The sequence below is a fragment of the Miniopterus natalensis genome, chromosome 1 (genome assembly GCF_054644295.1).
Source record: "Miniopterus natalensis isolate mMinNat1 chromosome 1, mMinNat1.hap1, whole genome shotgun sequence".
Lineage (NCBI taxonomy): Eukaryota > Metazoa > Chordata > Mammalia > Chiroptera > Miniopteridae > Miniopterus > Miniopterus natalensis.
Window position 1 is genome coordinate 89,894,589 of NC_142081.1, and position 14,066 is coordinate 89,908,654.

Consider the following 14,066-nt stretch of genomic DNA (forward strand, 5'->3'; position numbering starts at 1 on the left):
CCAGAAGTTTTTGGTTGTTTCCAGCCTGTGTGAGTCTTTTCTTCTGAGGTAGATCTCTTGTAGACAGCATTTATTTTGGTCTTGTTTTCTTAGCAATTCAAAATATATGGTGAAATAAAGAGTTTTTCAAACAAAAAAAGGCTAAAGGAATTTATCACCACCAAGCCAGCATTGCAAGAAATGTTAAAGGGACTGCTGTAATAAGAAGTTGAGACAGAGAGAATGAGAAACATAAGCATAAAGAAATAAAATGACAACAGATAAGTACCTATCAATAACAACCTTAAATATAAATGGATGAAATGTTCCAATCAAAAGATATACGGTAGCTGAATGGATAATAAAGGCTCATTTTAAATGTAATACAGGTCAAAGTTTCCTTTTTTGTGTTGGGTGAAATTATATAACTAATTCCAGAATGAAGATTACATATTAGGTAAGATAATAGCATTTCCAATTATCATTGTGTCTGCTTGTCTTGGTCTATGCAGTGAACATTTCATACAGATCTGTATTTATTCCATAGTCAAATACAGGATGGGGCAACAGTAGGTTACAGTTGTAAGTACATGAAACACAGTTTATTTTTGTGTTATTATTTATTAATTATTGTATTATTTTCCACATGAACAACTGTAAACCTATTTTTGCCCCACCCTGAATAAGCCAAAATGAGACAAAGAACTGAACACCCAATTTGGTTTGTACATCACAGTAGCAAGGAAGCCCTGCCAATAGCACAGCTTAGCCTTGTTTATATAAATTGCTTAATAATACTTAAGTGGCTTTTGAGAAATTGGATTTCCCCACTTCTCTTCAGACAGGAATCAGGAACAGAAAAAGCTCTAAGTAAAGTTAACAGAACCCTTTTCTCCAGACTATTTCTTGAATCTGAATAAGAATCATAGCTAGACTGGTTCCATTATTTTTATTTAACATCATCTTCAGATGAACACTTTTTAATAATAGACTACTCTTTGAGTCTCTGATTTAAGTAGTGACTATTGATTGACTAGTTGGAACTTCCGTACTTTATGAATGTTCTCTAGAGGTGATGAAATGAGGAAATCAATGCTCTTATTTGCATTTATAGTCAGTCTACAGAGTGAATTGAATTCTTAAACACCAGAGACAAAAGAATTTTTTAGAATGCCAAGAGCTAAGGAGTAAAATTTTAAAAGGAATAATCATAATATTGTTCAAAATGTTCTTTTGAATATTCTACACCAACCATTTCAAAATTATTTCCTGCCTCAAAGATATACAGAGAGTGCTCCAATTTCTAATTCTCATCCCCTTGGTTTCTCTGCAGCATTGAAAATATTATTCCTGGAATACTACTGAGCCATAAGAAAGGATGAAATACTTCATTTGCAACAACATGGATGGACCTTGGGAATATTATGCTAAGTGAAATAAGTCAGTCAGAAAAAGTTAAGAACCATATGATTTCACTCATATATGGAATATAAAACTGAAACTCCTGGACACAACCAGCAGTGTGGTGGTTGCCAAAGGGAAGGAGGTGGAGAGTGAAGGGTATCTTAATATATGGTGATGGGAGAAGATTTGACTTTGGGTGGTGGGCACATAGTGCAATATACAGATCTTGAAACATAGAAACCCACACCTGATATTTATCATTGTCACCCCAATAAATTTAATTATTTTTAAAAAATAAAATATTTATTCCTCCTCCATGAAACATTATCTGCCTCTTGCTCCCACAGTGCTTCTTTTTCCTCTACACACTATTCTGTCCCATTCTTTTCTGTCCACATTTAGGCAATTTCAATTTGAGGAGAGTCTCTCAAAGTTTTACTCTTGCTCCTCTTATCTCCCTTATTTCTCTTCATTGGCCATTTTATCTACTTCCACCACATCTTTAAGCATAATTACTAAGTATATGCCTCAAGCTCAAACCCAGGCTTCTAACCATACGGCATAACTACATGGGTATCCCAAAACTCCTCATTCACACATGTCAAAAAGCGTTGTCCATATATCTATTTACCTGGTAAGCTGATAAGGAAGCCCAGATACCCCTCCTTTGATGTTAGTGAGAAGTTCAAACCACACACAAAAATCCCCTAACTACCATGAAAACTGCACGCACATCTCCTTTTGCTTGCTCTCTCAAGTCAGTTTTAGATGTCTTGGGGAAATGCCCTGCTCTCCCCTAGAAAGCCATATTATGTGACTAATGAACTTTCTCTTCTTTGGTGTGTATGTGTGTGTGTATCTGTGTGTTTGGCATTGTCAGTCTCAACATCAAAACAAAATTTTGGGTGAAGTTCCATCCTGGTTCTTCAGAGTGATCACAACATTTACCTAGTTAAGTTTCTATGTCTTATTACAAATGTTTAACTATTCTGACCAACCCTCAAGGGTTGCCTCATTAAATCTATCCAATGTTGTCCATGAAGCTCAGATATACTTACTTCTCTCTTATAATATTTCACTTTTCTCTATTGACTTTCAAATAAAATGTTTGATCAAGCATTCAAAATCTTCCATAACTAAACCCAAAACAAAATTTCTATATTTCTTTCCTTTCTCCTTCATGTATCCTGAAATTCCACTAAACTGAAATTTACCTTTCCTCAACAAGCCCTGAAGTTCCTACAGTTGGCACTTTTGATTTCAGTCTGTTCCCTTAGATTGATTGTCCTCATCCCATTATTTCTGATCTAAACCCTACCTGAATGGATTAGCTAGGATTTATTTACTTATTTATTTATTTATTTTTGCCAAAGACTTAAAAATTTATCTCAGACTGACAAAATAATAAAAGAGAACTTACTGGTTCACATAATTAAAAAGTCAAGTAGTTCAGGTTCTGCATGAGGTTTGATGCAGAAACTTATACAGTATCTTCAGGACGCAGTTTTTCTCCCTGAAACTCTGTTCTGCAACAATTCTAGCTCTATATCTTCACAATATCAAAACCAGTGGAAAGGTAAAGATTATTTTCCCATAACCCCTAAAAAAGTTCTATATGCACTCTGATTAGGTCATCCTAGGTGATGTTACCCTGAAGCCAATTATACCTAAGAGGGTACAAAGTACTTAATGGCTTATGCATTGGTCACATGATCCATCTGTGGAACAGGGGGTTGAAGACCACCCAGACCACAGTGACTAAGTTTGGGGAAAGGCTAGATTCCCCAAGAATCTAGATATGTTATAGGAAGAAAGGGAAACAGATGCTAGAAAGGACAACAATAAATGTCCACCAGACAAGCTGTCCAGACCTAGCTCACACAAGATAAAATAATTTATAACTATGGATGGTGACAACAATTAACTAGACATTATGGTGATCACTTTGCAATATATGCAAATATCAAATCATTATGTTGTACACCTAAACGAATATAATATTATGGCAGTTACATCTCAATGAAAATAAGAGCCAGCTCAAATTTTACTACTTTAATATATAATTCAACTCATCTCCATTGAAAATAATTTTCTGTTATCTGAACTCCCAGTATATTGTGTACCTATCTTTCTGATAACATTTGGCCACACTGTGTCTTGTAGAAGGTCATTTCTGTAAACTCCAGAAACATAGACCACATTACACTACTCTTCATATTTGTCCAATCATAAATAGCGCTTTATAAATGTTTATAAAATGAATCAATTAATAAACTCCCTAATGAAAGTGTTAAAGTCAATAATAATTTTCATTATAATAACTGATTAGTCCATTTTCTTTCCTATTACTTTATAGTAATTCAACCTTTCTATCAGCCTCTCTAGGGAAAGAATAACTTTAAAGAATCATTTGCAAAAGTGTGAATGGTTAGACTAAAGTGCAAATGAGGTTTATAATACTCTCACCAAAGTGTATATATCAAACTAGAGGTAGTTTCTTTCTCTTTTTCTCATTGTTTTCTCCAAAGGAAAATACAGTAATTTTTTTCTTTTTTTAAAACTTATCTTTATTGTTGAAATTATTACAGATACCCCCCTTCTTCCCCCCCCCATTGACCCATTCCACCCTGCTCCTGCCCCCTCCCCAGGCCTTTACCTCATTACTGTTTGTGTCCATGGGTTATGCATATATTCATATAAGTCCTTTGATTAATCTATCCCCCCCTCCCCTTCCCTCTGAAATTCCAGTCTATTGCATGCTTCAATGTCTCTGGGTCTATTTTGTTTATCAATTTATTTTGCTTATTAGCTTCTTAAAGAAGACCCTTCAACATTTCATGTAATATTGGTTTGGGGTGATGAACTCCTTTAGCTTTTTCTTGTCTGTGAAGCTTTTTATCTAACCTTCAATTCTAAATGATAGCTTTTCTGGGTAGAGTATTCTTGGTCATAGGTTTTTGCTTTCCATCACTTTGAATATTTCTTGCCATTCCCTTCTGGCCTGCAAAGTTTCTGTTGAGAAATCAGCTGACAGTATCATGGGAGCTTCCTTGTAGGTAACTAACTGCTTTCCTCATGATGCTTTCAAGATTCCCTCTTTGTCTTTACCTTTGGCATTTTAATTATGATGTGTCTTGGTGTGGGCCTCTTTAGGTTTGTCTTGTATGGGACTCTCTGCACTTTCTGGACTTGTAAGAGAAGAGAGGGAGCAAGAAATTGAAAACCTATTTGAAATAATAATGACAGAAAATTTCCCCAACCTGGTGAAAGAAACAGACTTACAAGTTCAGGAAGTGCAGAGAGTCCCAAATAAGAAAATGGAGTAATTTTAATATATATATATTATTAAGTAAAAGAATGTTGCAATAGGTTTACAAATCATAGAAACTGCAAATATACCCTTAAAAATTCTCTGATCTTAGTGGAACTGAAAAGCAGCAGATTGTTAAAGAGAAAATTTAAAGTATATAACATTTCTCTTAGACAAAATTTCTTTATGGGAACAAAATCTGTCCTATACTCAAAAGTCTACTCATTGTGGGGCATAGCAGGGAAAAAAGTAGTCAAAGATGGATAAAGGGGAAGACTAAAAGAGCACTAAGGAACTAAGACTAGATGTTTTGTCTCCCAATTTGCTATTATTCTACCTTCTATCATGAACAGACAGTATGTCCCAGATGGTTGGGACAATGAGAATTACCAACAGAGAGACGGCAAGATGTATGGAGGAAAGAAGGCCAAAGGAAACAAGTTTGCATAACTAAGATTATCTTCCTTAATTATCATCATAATAAGAGGTATAATATATGCCAAAAATTCAAGACAGAATCTTAAAGGCAACAAGAGAAAAGCAATCTGTTACCTACAAAGGAGCTTCCATAAGTCTGTCAGCTGATTTTCATCAGAAGCTCTACAGGCCAAAAGGGAATGGCATAAAGTATTTAAAGTAATGCAAAACAAGGATCTGAAACCAAGGCTACTTTATCCAGCAAGGCTATCATTCAAAATAGATGGTGAAATAAAAACCTTTCCAGACTAAAAAGTGCTAAAGGATTATGTCACCACCAAACCAGCATTGCTATAATAAGAAGTAGAAATAGAGAAAAAGAAACATAGGCATAAAGAGTTGAAATGGAAATAGATAAGTACCTAACAATAATAACCTTAAATATAAATGGATTAAATGTTCTGCTCAAAAGATAGAGGATAGTTGAATGGATTAGAAAACAAAATCCAAATATATGTTGTCTACAGGAGACCCACCTCAGAACAAAAGACACACACAGGCTGAGAGTGAAGGGATGGAAAAAAATTTTCCATGCAAATGAAAAAAACACACCTGGGGTAGCAATACTTATAACTGACAAAATAGACTTCAATATGAAGGCCATAACAAGAGACATTAAAGGTCACTACATAATGCTAAAGGGATCAACCCAACAAGAGGATATAACCCTGATAAACTTAAACGCACCCAATATAGGAGCACCTAAATATAAAAAAAAATTCTGGTAGACTTTAAGGGAAAGATTGACACCAATGCAGTCATAGTAGGGGACTTTAACACTCCACTGACTTCACTGGATAGATGTTCTAGACAATAAATCAGATGGATTTAATTGACATTTACAGAACATTTAACCCAAAGCTGCAGAATATGCATTCTCCTCAACTGCACATGGCCCATTCTCAAAGATAGACCACATATTAGGACACAAAACAAATCCCTACAAGTTCAAGATTGAAATCATATCAAGCATCTTCTTGAACATTTACACCATGGAACACTATGCAGTTGTAAAAAAAAAAGGAACTCTTACCCTTGGAGACAGCATGGTGAGACCTGGAGAGTATTATGCTAAGCAAAATAGCCAATCAGAGAAAGACAAGTATCACATGGTCTTACTCATAGGTGGAATCTAATGAATAAAATAAACTGATGAGCAAAATAGATCCAGAGACATAGAAGCATGGAACAGACTGAGGAATCTCAGAGGGAAGGTGGGATGGGAGTGAGGAGAGGTTAACCTAAGAATTTATATGCATATATGCATAACCCATGGACAAAGACAATAGTGTAGTGAAGGCCTGGAAAAAGGGACACCTGTAATACTTTAAACACTAAATGTAAGTTAAAACATAAAATAAATAAAAAATCATCATCTGAGCACTGCATCATATGCTCATCACTCAAAGCATATTCTCTTTCTAACCCCATTTATCTTCCATTTGCCCACCTCCACCTACCCCTAACCCCTTTCTCTCTGGCTTACACCACACTTTTATTTGTGTCTATGTGTTATATATATATTTATATATTTTTCTCTTAATCCCTTCACTTCCTTTCATCTAGCATCCCAATCACCCTGTCTTCTGACAGCTCAGTCTGTTCCATGTATCCATGCCTCTGAGTATATTTTATTCACCAGTTTATTTTGTTCATTAGATTCCACATATAAGTGAGATCATATGGTATTTGTCTTTCTCTGACTGGCTTATTTCACTTAGCATAATAATCTCCAGGTCCCTCCATGTTGTCTCAAAGAGTAATAGAGCCTTCCTTTTTACAGCTGCGTAAATGTACCACACTTTTTTATCCACTCATCTACCAATGGGCATTTGGGCTGTTTCCAGGTCTTGGCTATCATAAATAATGCTGCAATGAACATAGGGATGCATGTGAGAGCATGTTTGCCAATGATACATCTATGTGATAAGGGGTTAATTTCCAAAATATACAAGTAACTTTTACAACTCAACACCAAGAAGCAAACAATCCAATTTAAAGATGGGTAAAGGACCTGAATAGACACTTCTCTAATGATGGCCAATAGATTTGAAAAAGTGCTGAATATCACTAATCATCAGAGAGATGCAAATTAAAACTACAATCAGATATCACCTCACACCTGTCGGAATGGCCACCATCAATAAATCAACAAACAAGTGTTGGCAAGGGTGAGGAGAAAAGGGAACCCTAGCACACTGCTGGTGGGAATGCAGACTGGTACAGCCACTGTGGGAAAAAGTATGAATTTTCCTCAAAAAATTAAAAATAAAACTGTCTTTTGACCCAGTGATCCTACTTCTGGGAATAAATGCTTAAAATATTTAAAATAGGATATTTTGAATGCTAGTTTTAGATCTTCAGGCAAACATTTCATCATAAAAGTGTATTTTCCATTCCATCATGCTTTACAATAGTTTGAGCAGAGCAATACCACTCTAAAAGTGTGTTTGAATGGACTCATTTGACTGACTGCACACTCTGACACATTTCTTAAGTTTCATTACAAATCATTACAAGCATTCTGAATGACTTTTCTCCACAACTGAAAAAACTCTGTACACTGTGTTTTACAGTGCTTTATTCTCTTACATCTACTAGCCTGGGAGCTAGGTATAAACATGTGAGCAAGAAGTAGATAAATCAAATTCTAGAGAGTTATTGTTTCAGTATCATCATAACCACCCTTGTTAACTTAGTTCTAGATCCTCTAGATCTCTGAAATGGTATCTTTTATTCTTTACATTATTGGAAGTACAAAATATCATTCTATTAATATTCTCTGTTAACAATTTCAGAATTTTAACTGTTATCACCTTAAATGACTAAAAATGTTCTAGTGAAGAGAAAATGAGAATTTTATAGGCAGTTCTGTGGTATTATTCTTTTTACAAATTATTTACAAGGTAGCAAAACATATACCCAATGTTTTGATTTCCATCAGAAATAAAAGTTTACTCTTGTCACTGCATGTCAGTATTTCTTAGTACAGTCAGCTTTACAGAATGTTATTTCATTTAAAATAATCTTATCGTACAAGTAAAAGTGACAGCTCTGAATAAAACAAAGACATTTATTTGAGTAGAAGCAGTAATTTTTTTTTCATGCAGTGGTAAGAATCAGAGAAAATTTAAATTATGAAATAAAATTGCCATTAAAGTTGAAATGAGCTAAGGAAAGAAAATTGATAAACAAGATGAATATGAATACTTTGAAAAATAAAAACACAAGTAATGATAAACATTAATAACAAATGATTTGCATTTTCAAAATACCTTATATTTAGAAACCTAAGAATTGAAGGCAATGAACAAATAATTACAATGCATAGGAAAAAAGGCAAAAGAAGAGAGCATTCCCTTTAACCTTTAGCAAAGGGAAATAGAATTTTAAAAGAAAACAAAAATTCAAGAAATTATTTCTGCCACATGCTTCAGTCTTTAACATTCTTCTGAGAAATGGGTTTTCTTTGAAGAAGTTATTCTCTCGGTGGGTTTTCTATACATAATGAATTCCCTTGGATGGTAGAATAAGACAGACTTAGTGTGCTGAGGCCAAGCCTGTGTTGAGGCCACGATGGTAATATGTGCCTTTTGGAAGGAATACACTCTTCTTCCTCTGCTCCATTTTTCCCCCCTGCTATGGTTTCTGAGTGGAGAGCAAACACAGAATAAGAAGGTGGGAATTAAAATTCTTCAGCCAACCCCTAGTATTCTGGAAACCTCACACAAGTTACTTAAACCCATGCCAAGCTCATCTGCAACCAGACAGGAGCTCTGGAAACTATACTGGAGTGCCAAGTAGAAGCTCTATAATAACTCAGTCATTGTGTGGCACATTTTTGCTGCATATTTAAAGATATACCTTTACTAGATTATATTGTGGCTATACTTTTCCCCACAAACTAAAAATTTTAGAAAAATTTTATCCACCTTAATTTAAAAACAAGGCAGCAATCTGTTTGTTTATTTTAAAATATCAAAATTCTCATCAAGATTATAGAAATTTTATCTATTTTTCAGGGGAAAGAAAAACATGTTAAAAAGGAAACAGTTCTCAGAACAAAGCCAATGCTGTTTTTCAGCATTCCGGTTGCATATTGCACATGCACAGTCACCATCACAGAGCACACGCTTAGTCTGTCTGTTCTCCCTCCATCAGCACAAAAGAGCTGGTGCTAAGAGGTCCGCTGTCAGGCAATGTACTAGACTTAAGAGTCAGATTTCTCATTCGAGGCTTGGGAAAGCCACTTAACTTCTCTAGGCTTCAATTTCCTCATCTGTAAAATTCAAATTAAATATGGTAATGTGATCTGTCACATAATCAGTGCTCAGCAACTATTCTATATTAATTATTAATTCTAGCCAATGAGCATTAAGAAAAATGAAGGGAAAAGAGGGCTATAAGTAATTAACAGGGAAGACTGTTTTAGAAACAATCTTTAGTTCATAACACATTTAAATTTTATGAACAGTTGATATCCCTCAGCTCAAAAGGGAACTAAATGTAATCATTTTACTGCAGTGTCAGGTAGAAGGGGAGGGGAGGATAACAATAGGTTAGGAATTGACCTTGCTTTCTTAACTGCACCTGAAGTCTTCTGTACAGCAAAAGAAACAATCAGCAGAATGGGAAAAATATTTGTAAATCATGTATCTGATATTGGGTTAATATTGAACATACATTAAAAACGTGCCCTAGCTGGTTTGACTCAGTGGTTAGAGCATCGGCCTGCAGAATGAAGGGTCTCAGGTTGGGTTCCAGCCAAGTGCACACATCTCCGTTGAAGACGATCCCCAGCCCTGGTCAGGGCAAGTTCAGGAGGCAACCAATCATGTGTCTCTCTCACTCGCTGTTTCTCTCTCTCCCCCTCCACTCTCTCTGAAAAGCAATGGAAAAAATATTCTCGGGTGAGGATTAAAAAAACAACAAAAAACTTATGCAAACCTACAGGGAAAAAAGGAAAACAAACAAGCAGATTAAAAAATAGGCAGAGGAGGGGATTCCAAGATGGCAGCAGACTGAGTGGGAGCTACACTGACACTCTCCCAGGACCAAACTGGAATTACAACTAAAATATAGAAAAACCATCCTGAGTAATCAACTGAAAACTAGCTGGAGAGCACCCTCATAACCAATGATGAAAAGTGGAGACCCCGCAGAGACTGGAGGAAGTGTGCAGGCCGACAGGGCTGGCTGGGCGCCACAGGCAGCAGCTGAAGGTCTGGAGGGATAGCTCAGCTGTGGGGGTGCCCACTGAGGACTCTGGAGTCTAAACGCTTCCTTCCCAAATTAAGAGTTAGGTATATACTTAGAAAACATTCCCATAAAAAGCTCAGTTCAAGAATGTTGCTCTTCACCCCATGCTTACCTATTTCTGCACCTACTACAGCAGAAGCCCTTTAGTCTAATGGCTGCGCTACTTTCACATGAGATTAATCGCCTGCTCTGTAATCTGAGCAGAGTGAACTCCTGGCTGTGACTGTGAAAGAGTACTCATCCTGTACTCATTCCACTCTCACCCCGCCCCACACCAGATCCTTTCCCTTTCTTGCTGGCATGGGAACTAAGATGAACCAGTGGCTGGTAATACTTGGAGCCACCGTTACTTCAAAGTGAGGAGGGAGGTGCAGTGCTGTAGCTGGAAGCTGTGTTATCTCTGAGCAGATGACTAGAGTCCAGAGGCGATAATCATTTCAAACTGGCCAGGAGAGAGAGGACAAGAGAACTCTAATAATGTTAGGTAGAGATTCCTACGTTATCAGTTCTAGCAGATGCAAACATGCACTACACCAGAGGGTAGGATAAAAGTGGAATTAGAAAGGAACTACCTTCAGGAAATACTGTACTCCCAATTCAATATGCAATTATAATATAGATAACATGGAAAAACAGATAATAAATACAGCTTTTAATTCAAACATGGCCTTCAAAGAGCTTTTCTTTAGAAACAGAAATGAAAAGCCCCAAATCTTTCGGAGAGCAGATTCAAACAATAAGCCTTGTCTCCCACCCCCAAGTTCTCATTAATGGCTTTGCAGTGTGCTTTTATCACATATTCTAAAGTTCTTTATCTCATTGGAAAGATGCTTCCTTTACCACATTTTATCTCGCTCCAAAGGTATCTTATCAATATTCACTGGGCAAGCATATGAGTATTTCTAAATGACAGCACAGAACAGTATATGATAAACGAGAACATTGCTGCCACTCTGATCCACAGGCAATATAAAGAGAATGCGGCCAGCCAGGAAAAATCAGCTGGGCTTGGCTGAAGTGTCAGGACCATCTGCAATGTGACAGGGAATGAGGCATCACTGAGCCAGGGACTCTCCTCAAGATGACGAAGACCAAGCAGCACAAGGTCATAGTGGCCAAAATTCTCTGCAGAAGTGGCTTCTAACTGCAGCCAAGTGGATGCCATTCATTGTCCTTGAGAGGTGAGGCTCTGCATTAAACTGTTCTCTCCTAAAGCCATATTTTATGTGTGCCGGAGCCAGAATACTTTAATTGATGTCAACTACGTGCATCGGCCTCTTAAGGATCAGACGAGGTCTTCCCGCCATGACTGAAACAGACACTGTTTTTGCTGCATAACAGTTTGTAAATCACATAGAAAATCCTATAAGGACGGAATCCCCTCCAGTGTCCTTGATGTCTCAATCACTCCCTTTCCCTGTCTTATCTCTTTTGTTTCCATTCTGAAATGGATCACTTGTGTCATGCGTAGAAAATTTCCCATAGGATAAGAGGGGTAAACATGCAGCTTTCTCAAGCAAGCATTCAAATATTCCACTTCTTTACTACTTTTTAATACTACTGTAAAATATAATTTTTTAAAAAATTATAGGAATAGTCTGGTATTAAAAGTCTGTTACACAAAGACTTTTACACAAATTCTACCAAATATAACCAGATACACACATTCCCATTTCTAATATTAAGACCCAAAAAACATTCTCTGATTAATAAAAGGCATAAACTCAACCTGTAAAAATATAATAAGAATTTGATCCTAATGATGAATATATTAATTATCCAAAATTAATGAAGTGATACTGTTCAGAAAACCTCTTGATCTTATGAGTCAAGTCCCTGTAGAACAGGTGCAAAACCAGCCAAAAAGTTGTAATATTCCAGATGACCTAGTAGGCAGGTCAATAACCCTAACAGACACCATAATACATTTTCCTGGACAGAGAAAACACAGTTCACAAGCAATTGAGAGGAAATTATTTCCTCCCTGGGCAGTTGAACTAGCATAACAAAATCATGAATGCTGTAACTGGGTTAGCTTAGTTGCCTCAAAAACAATGCTGATGATGTCAGGTTTGTAGGCCAAACCTCATATGGGCTCATTATCTTTGGAGATGGAGAAATGGTGAGTATGGCCAGGGTGGCTTTAGGAATACATGTCACTGGTGGAATGGGAATCTAACACCAAAGCTTCACCCAAACCCAACAGAACTTCTGGAAACAAAGTTAAAAGAACAACTTCTAGGCACCTACTTATGACCAATAATTATTTTCCATGAAAGAAATACACAAGGTCACCATTTAATCTTGTCAGCTAAAAATACAAGTGGACAAGGCAATGAGTTGATTTTGCCTTATATTATCAAAGATATCAGAGAAAAGAAAGGTAAGAAATCACAGCCAGAAGCATGATTGCTTTAAGAGAAGATGGTCTCTCAAAAATAAAAATCTGAAAGAACAATCACAAGTGCTCTCCATGGAGAGAGCAAAGTACAATCCAAAAAGGCCAATGGAGCACACAGTCTAGACATTTCACCACTGAATGCACCACCACTATGCAAGGCAAAACAGTTTTGAGAGGCATTGATCTTTCTTTGTAGATACGATGCATCCTAAGGATAAAGCACAATTGGTGTTAAGCATACAACTGGACACATGAATAAACACTAAATTCAAAGTAATTTATCTATCTTATTTTTCACTGTTTTGTTTTTTCATCATTAGTAATTAAACACTAACTACCATTTCTAAATAGAAGTTTGGTGAGTCAGCTCCAGTAAAACAAATCTTATTGACAACAGCAGCATCAAAGAGCTGACAGATAAGAATCACTACCAGTTCAGAAGTCAACCCTTTTTCATACAGATGTGCAGATCCTGCCTTCTTGCCAAGCTCATGTATATGCCAAATACAATCCTCAATTTCATTTAAAAAGTGAGAAAATGAAAAGGGATGGGTTAGCTAGCCAATCAGGAAAAAACATTAGGTTGACTCCTGAATGCTAGCATTCCTTCAATACAACATTTACCAGCAGAAGGCCATTCCTTAAAATGTAAGATAGAACAGGTGGAGAGGTTGGAAGATAAGAAGTGGATATAGCGCACAGAATTGAGATTTGACAGCTGAGCATGAGAAATCTGCTAATTATGTAGATGAAGTCAATAATTCAAACCTCAGCTCCCTAAAGAATTACCCCATCTTCTGAACAACAGGTAAATTCTATCATATTTTTCATAGCTTTTATATTCAAGGTGCATGACTATGGGAAACAACACATGGCTTCTCTCAATCCTGGGCAATTTAATGGCATCACCATCAAAAACAGGCTAGGGGACACTTCTTCCAAATTATACAGACCTTTAGGACATTGTCCCAGAAAGCAAACCAACAGAAAAGTCTAGGCATGTACCCTGATAACTTGAAACTGTTACTTGGTAAATACTCTTTAAATTGTTTTCCTTGAGAGTATGTTCCTAGCCCTAACTGATGAAGAGAGAGAGTAGGAGATAAAAAGTCACCAGCTGAGATGATAGTGCTGACATGTAGGAGAATCAAACAACCACTTTAAAAAAAAGGCTTGGTTTAATAAGGAAAATGAGAAACGCATTAAGCCTTTTCTGTACTATTATAAACAGAAGAA